This window comes from Sphaerodactylus townsendi, linkage group LG05 (assembly GCF_021028975.2).
Source record: "Sphaerodactylus townsendi isolate TG3544 linkage group LG05, MPM_Stown_v2.3, whole genome shotgun sequence".
Lineage (NCBI taxonomy): Eukaryota > Metazoa > Chordata > Lepidosauria > Squamata > Sphaerodactylidae > Sphaerodactylus > Sphaerodactylus townsendi.
Window position 1 is genome coordinate 120776048 of NC_059429.1, and position 7539 is coordinate 120783586.

Here is a 7539-nt window from a genome sequence, read left to right on the forward strand (position 1 = left end):
GTGCAGGTGGTTCCAGGTCAATCCCTGGGATCTCCACTTAAAAGAGTCAGGGGAGAGGTGGTGTGAAAGACCTCCTCTTGAGACCCTGGAGAGCCATTGCAAATCTGAGTAGACAGTTCTGAACCTGATGGACCACATTCGGTATAAGGCTGCTTCATGTGTACCAACAGACTGTAGATGCTGATGCTAAATGGAGCTTTCATGTTCAGAGAAAATATGCCCTGGATATCAGGTGCTGGGGAGAAACCCATCGCTACTGTCCTGCTTGCAAGGTTCCTGGGAACATCTGGCTTGCCATTGATGGAAGCAAGTTGCAGAGCCTGTAGTCTGGTTAACCAGGGCTCTTCTGACCCAGCATCCTGTCTTCAGCTGAGGCAAAATGCCATTCTCCATACTAGATGTGCTTCACAGATGCATCCAATCCCCCCCCCCCCCATTTCATTATACAGTGGAACCTCGGTTTTTGTTGGTAATCCATCCGGAAAAAATCAATGAAAATCAAAACCGATGAAAACCGAGGCAAACTTTTCCATAGGAATCAATGTAAATCCAATTAATCCATTCTAGACACTCCAAAAAACATTTTTGTGTGTGAATAAACATAGTGTTTAATGCTGAAAACAGTAACAAACAAAACACTAGGACCAGCTTCAGAGCCAGTGGACCAGTGTCACACCAGAAAGCTGTCCCAAGAGGTCTGTTTCTGACACCTCTTTAAGATTTGTCTGAAATGGGGCACGACATTGTCATTAAACAAGTTGCAGACATGGCCTGAAACAGCTTTGGCCGGGTGATTTTTCTCCACAAACCCCTGCACCTTACTGCAAATCGATGAAAACCGAGGCAAATCGATGAAAACCGAGGCAAATCAATGAAAACCGAGACAAATTTTTCACTGAAAAAATCGATGGAAACCGAAACCGATGAAAACCGAAGGCAATGAAAACTGAGGTTCCACTGTACCCACTGTGAAAATCTCAGAAATCCCCCCACAAATAAATATTGTTTACCTCAAAAGTATGGACAGCCGTAAAAATGCATTAGATTCATGGTAAGGTAAAAGTAATCCGGGGTGCAAGAACTGGATCAACTGACCAATGGGGTCTTATCACAACATTTACTAGGCAGACGATGTTTATTGTCTCCTCCAGTTTGTCATTGTCTCCTCCAGTTGTCAAAAAATAAATATGGTAATCTGCCTGGGCTCAAATTTAGCTTTTAGATGTATTGTCAAAGGCTTTCGTGGCAGGAATCAACTGGCTGTTGTGAGCTTTCCAGGCTATGTGGCCATGGTCTGGTAGGTTTTGCTCCTAATGTTTTGCCAGCAAGTATGGCTGGCATTTTCAGAGATATGTCACAGCAAAACTATACCAAGGAGAGAAATCATCTCACCACGATACACCTCTGAGGATGCCAGCCATAGATACGGGTGAAACATTGGAGTAAAAACTACCAGACCATGGCCACATAGCCCAGACAACCCACAACAGCTAGTAAGCTTTTAGAGAGACTACTTTAACTTTTTAACCATCATGTCACAACTGTCTTATGGTGACTTTTCGAGACTTGGGACATTTAGAGGTGGTTTGCTATTACCTTCCTCTCCATCGTGCTTCCTGGTGTCCCTTGGAGGAGGCCCACCCAAATACTAACCAGGGTCAACCCTGCTTAGCTTTGAGATCTGATGAGAGCAGGCTAGCCTGAGGCTATGAAGGTCAGGGTTGGATTCATGGCAGATAGGTCTATTCAGTGGCTACGGCCCTGGTGACTAAAGGGAACCTCTAAACTCAGAGGCAGCAAACCTCTGAATCCCAGTGCTAGGAGGCAACATCAGGGAAGACCTCAGCCTAAATGGCCTTTTTCTGACCCCCTGGATGGCCACTGTGTGAGACAGCATTCTGGATGAGCTCGACCAGCCGGTCTGATCCAGCAGGGGTCTTTTTATGTCCTCAAATTGAACAATTCCAGTTGGCATTAAATAGTTTTGTAAGAAGGGATTTTTTTTTGGGGGGGGGAGGTATGTGCCATTGTTGTTCCCCCCAAAAACGACCTTAGCTGCAAGGCTGTGGGCCACTATAGTTTGCTTGAAGACCACTAGCTTCAACTTGCACATATTGTGGCAGAGGGTAGAGGGATCCAGACAGAGTCACCAACTCTGGGTTTTTGCAAAATTACTGGAGATTTGGGGGCAGAGGTCTGGAGGGCTAAGATTTGAGCGGAGCAGAATCTCAGCAGCAATGCAAAGCTGTATTGCTCACCTTCCAAAGTAGCCAGAACTGATCTAGTGTGGACAGGAGGTGTAATTCCTAGGGAACTCCAGACTCTATCAGAAGGTTGGCAACTGTACATTTGGAAACAGTCATGGACGTGAAGGTACTTGAGCTAGTGTATCAGCACCATGCGTGTACGGAACCTACCATGTGGACAACAGTGCCTAGCAAAGGGTACTTGCAACCTCACTGATTTCTACTATCCATGTACATACTTACACAGTGCTGAAGAAGCAGTCTGACTACTCCTTTTACATCTCCTATCTAAGGTTGCCAATCTCTCCATGGGGCATGGATATGTCTCAGCATTACAGCTTAACTCCAGATGACAGAGCTCAGTTAGTTTGGAGAAAATGGCTGCCTTAGAGAATGTACTGCATTATACCTTGCTGAGTCCCCACGCTCCGTAAACCCTGCTCTCAGCAGGCTCTTCACCCCCAAATCCCCTGGAATTTCCCATATCAGAGTTGATAACTCTGTTCCACACACCCTCTAGTAAGTGGTGTGGTTGTTAAGAGCAGTTGACTGTAATTTGGAGGACCAGGTTTGATTCCCCACTCCCCCACATGAACTGTGGACTCTTATCTGCTGAAATGGATTTGTTTCCCCGCTCCTCATGAAGCCTGCTGGGTGACCTTGGGCCAGTCACGATTCTTTTTGAACTCTCTCAGTCCCACCTGCCTCACAAGGTGTGGGGAGAGGAAAGGAAAGGAGTCTGTAATACCCTTTGAGTCTCCTTACAGGATAGAAATGCTGAGTATCAATCCAGCCTCCTCCTCTTCTCCTCTGTTCCCTATTCACTGACACCGAAGTCATCCGAAAATGAAGGGGTACAAAATCCCAGTGCCTCAGGAACTCCCAGAAGATAGGCAATAGGTCCTTGCAGAATAGAAACAGCTTCCTTCCTCTAGTCAAGCATTTTTTTTTTGGGGGGGGGAATATGAGGAAGAACAAATGTGGTATGGGGGAATGGAGGGAGGGGAATCTTCTGGGTCCCCAGAAAGATTCTCAGAAGACTCTGATCTCACCTTGTGATTGAAACTACTAGGCTACCAGCGAATCGTTGAGCAAGCTATTCCTGTTCACAAGGGAGGGCCCTCAAAAATGTTGTAACAGTCCAAGCACAGGTTTTCTTTTGCATCTCGTTGTCATGTTTACTGTGTGTAGAAGGTCCAAAGTGTGGGCAAACCAGCTGTCTACATTCCACCGTCCCTTTGTTTTGACCGCCTTTTGAAAAATACAAAATAATCTCTTCCAGCAACCTATAATTTCTCCTGCCGCTGAGAGACTTGTGTTGGGTTTTTTTTTATCGAGCGTGTTTGGCCTTGGGGTCATCAAGGATATGCCTAATTGCTTCAGAGCTTTTCATCCTTAACTTTTGAGAATATAATAAAAGGCTTGGGAAGGAAGACAAAAACAGACTCCTGAGATATGCAGCCACTGATCTTCGATAATAACTGAAAACACACGCAGACACGTGAGGCTCGTCTGTGCTTGGAAGGATTCGGGCTTCTTCAAACAGGCAGGAGAGCACATCTCTATTTGTTTCAGGTTTTGTTAGCAAGCCTTTGTGTATATGTATAAAAGGCAAGACCATGTCAAGGTAACTCACGGTTGGATCCTATAAAGAAAACCCATAAAAGCAATATAATCAATAAGAACAGAACCTAGGCAAACAGGAGGGGACAACCAGCAAAATACTGTAGTAACGAAAATTAGCATCAACCAGAGACCAAGAAGGGGGACAACTGGGTGATGATGTCAGCAGAAGCCCCCAGAAGAACCACTGCAGTTGGGGGGGGCCTAGGGTGAGGCAAAGTGAAGCCGCTCAGGGCAACCTCCAACAGGTATCTGACAAAGGGATATCTGACTCTCAAAAACTTATACCTTGGAAACCTTGCTGGTTTTTAAGATGTTGAAGGACTCAAATCTTGTTCTTATGCAGCAGATCAACATGGCTACCCACCTGAAACTTTCAAGTTGTTTGTTATCGATTTTTGTTTATGTGAGTATTGTTACCTACGCAGAGCTCTTGCTTGGCCTGTTAAGCACAAGGTGTCTGCTGTGCGGCAAGGGTGAATATCCGTCGTAGCAAGCTTTCTTGTATGGCGAGCCCCGCTTTCAATTTCCATTCTCCACCACATCAACCAACACCACTTTAATTTTCTTTGCTGTCAGAGTGGGGGAGATTTGCCAGTGAGCTCAGCTTTGTCCCAGAGATCTTCCCCCCACCCACCAACAGCCCCTCCCACTCTTGCATTTTTCTCCTTCCCCCTTTTCAGATTCGTTATTACTTTATTTTTGTTATTTATTATATTGATATAAACAGAGAATCACTTCAAAATCGCTGTCGTTTATTGTATTTGAAAGCCTCCAAATGGCAGAGTAATCATTTCCCTCATGGTCTCACTTCTAGAGTCATTGCAGTTAACAACAGGCTGGGGGTGAGGGAGTGTCTGTAAGATGAATGACTAATGGTGGACTGACCATTTAATAACAAACCTCTATCTCCTCCTGGAGCAGCAGCAGCAGCAGCAGGAAGTGTGTGTGTGGGGGGGGGATGGAGGGAGAGATATCAGCTGTGGGTCCCTTTCTTGAGCACAGTGTGGTCCAGGGAATTGCTTTGTCTCTTTCTATAGGAGGGTTATTTGTGGAAAGGGGCTCCAATATCAATTTAACTGCAATCACAGGTATATCAATATAACTGCAATTTAAGGAGCTTTAACAAAGCCCTTTATCTTGTAACATCCAGTGTGATGGGATCTGTGCCTTTAAGAGGGAGTTGGTGGGTGGAGTTAAGAGAACCAGGAAAAGCAGAGGCCCCTTGAGACTTCAGCAAGCAAGCAGCAGAGTAGACAGTGAATGCCTCTTGCATGTAAACAGAGAAATACGAGACTACACAACAGCCCCACTCCGCAGCGAAAAGCCCTGAGGTAAGCATTGCATGCATAATGGGCCCTTCCTTCCCCAACTGCATTGTTCCAGGAGCTCCTGCTGACGATATCACCCGGTTGTCCCCTTTCCATTCCTCAGTGGATGCTGATGTTTCTCTTACTTTTGCTGACCAGATACCTGCTGAAGGGAATCACACCTCTCTTTAGCAGATATCTGACAAAAGGATCTCTGACTCTCAGAATCTTTGCTGGTCTTCCTCTGCCACTGCAGATCAACGTGGCTACCTGCCTGAAACTTTCATGAAGTTGCTGCTGGACTCGAATCTTGCTGTCAAACGATCTGAAATAAAGCAATCAAGCTATTTAAACCAAGCAGCAGCATTAAAATACATCATCACTAGCCAGCACAATATTACCAATATTTGAACGTTTAGAACATTAAAATCAGATTTAAAACATTGCAAGGTGTGTTTTTGGGGATGACATAGAGTTTTGAAGGTAAAAGATGTTCAAAGGTGGCTCGCCATTCTCTGTCTCTTCTATGTGACTTCCTTGGTGGTCTCCCATCCAAGTACTAACCAGGGCCATCCTTGTTTAGCTTCCCAGATCTGACAAGATCAGGCTAGACTGGGCCATGTCAGGGTATGTGGAAGCTGACTGACCACTGCCAACCTCAGAGTCAAGACGAAAAATACAGTAAGGAAGAAAAAAATATATCAGCAGAACCCTTTTTTAAAACCTAAGCCACCGACTGGTGGGGATGGAACTTATCTGAACAGTGATCTTCTGACACCACTGTGGTCGTTTCTCCACTTACCATGACCACCCTTTGCTGCGCGCTACTTTCAGCGCGCATCATTTCTGGCGCGCTCCCAGGCTCCCCCACGACGTCATCAAAAGGCGCCGTTTTGAGGAGCGCCAGGAATGACGCGTGCTGAGGGGGCGGGAGAGCGGCAGAGTCAGGGCAGCTGTGTTGTCGCCGCCCCTGTAGTGGGGAGTGCCGGGGGACCCCGTGCTGCTTTGGTAGAGTAGTGCGCAGCAGACGGTAAGTGGGAAAACGACCAATATCACTTCCTGCTAAGCAACTGGAAGTGACCTCACAGCATCTATTTCTCGCCTTCATTTCCACCTTGCTGTTGCATGGAATGCCAGTGGGGAACAGGGGACTGCCAGGGGATCCTCCTGCCAGAAGTGGGTGAATGGTAGCCTTACAAAGCAAGCAAATGTATTTTTTCCTGGGCACTAAAAGATAGATGTGGGGGTGGAGATTAAGGAATTAAGATGCTAGAAAAAAGAAGGGTCTGTCCCTTGCAGCCATCAGGAAGCATAAATGGACAATAAAGTTTTTGATGACGGTCTTAATTGATAGGTTCTCACAAGAAGGTAAAAAGCATGCAAGCACTGGATCATTACTGACCCATGGGGTAATGCAGAGACATACTGGGAGAAAATGGCATCTGGGGCAACACCTGCTCAAGTGCACTCCCTCATGCCCCCCCACGCCCCACTTACAGCCAGTGGAGGAGGTCGGCAGCCTGGGGGGGCTGCTCCTTCAGCCGGCGGAGGAGGAAGGCAGCAGTCCTGGCCAGCGGGGGGTGGGGCGGAGTGCCAGGTGGGGATGCTTCTCTGTGGGAGGGGCATGGGGGTGATTTTGCACCTCCCATATGATCTAATGGGTGGTGCCTGAATATGCCCCTGGGGTAACGTCATATCATGATGTTTAATACGCTTAAGATAAATGAACAGGCTTGAAACAGTGTGAAAAATTTGGGGTCTGGATCTTGCATGAAAAGACATTTCCCTATCTCATAGGGTTGACAGGCAATGCTTCCCAAGAGAAAAAAAATTAGAAAAATCAAGTCTTGGCTACTTACTGGAAGTTCTGATCACAGAGTTCCTTGTGATTCCTAGAGGTACTCAGGAGGGGGTAGGGTAACTCTAGCAATCACCAGATGGATAGCTGACAATTGCGCCCTCCACTTTGGCCCTAGTTTCTGCCCACCGAGCAGATGAGCAGTGGCAGGGATGTGATTGCCTAGAGGGTCCCTGACATAAACAGGCAAATAAGATGCCTACCTTCACTAGTTGTTTTCATTTTTTCCTGTAAAGGCTAAATCCCTGACCACTCAAGGCAGCTTTTGATGCACAATCAAAATTGCAAATGACAAGAAACCACCCAAATTTCCCCAACCCTGACAAAATGTCTGCAGCAGTGGTGGGATCAAAAAATTTTAGTAACAGGTTCCCATGGTGGTGGGATTCAAACTGTGGCGTAGCGCCAATGGGACATGGCAGGGCACGACGGGGGCGTGGCCGGGCATTCTGGGGGCGGGGCATTCCTGGGCGGGGCTGTGGCAAGGACGCAGCCGCTGCGC

At 46.8% G+C, this 7539-nt stretch overlaps 1 long non-coding RNA gene across 1 annotated transcript in view; it reads left to right on the plus strand.

Moving 5' to 3' along the window:
• Nucleotides 1-7410, plus strand: part of LOC125432432 — a 28021-nt gene extending 20611 nt beyond the window's left edge. The window contains exon 3 of the long non-coding RNA XR_007244470.1: nucleotides 7375-7410. This is a non-coding gene — a long non-coding RNA (uncharacterized LOC125432432). The remainder of the gene's footprint in view (nucleotides 1-7374) is intronic.
• Nucleotides 7411-7539: the final 129 nt, after the last annotated feature.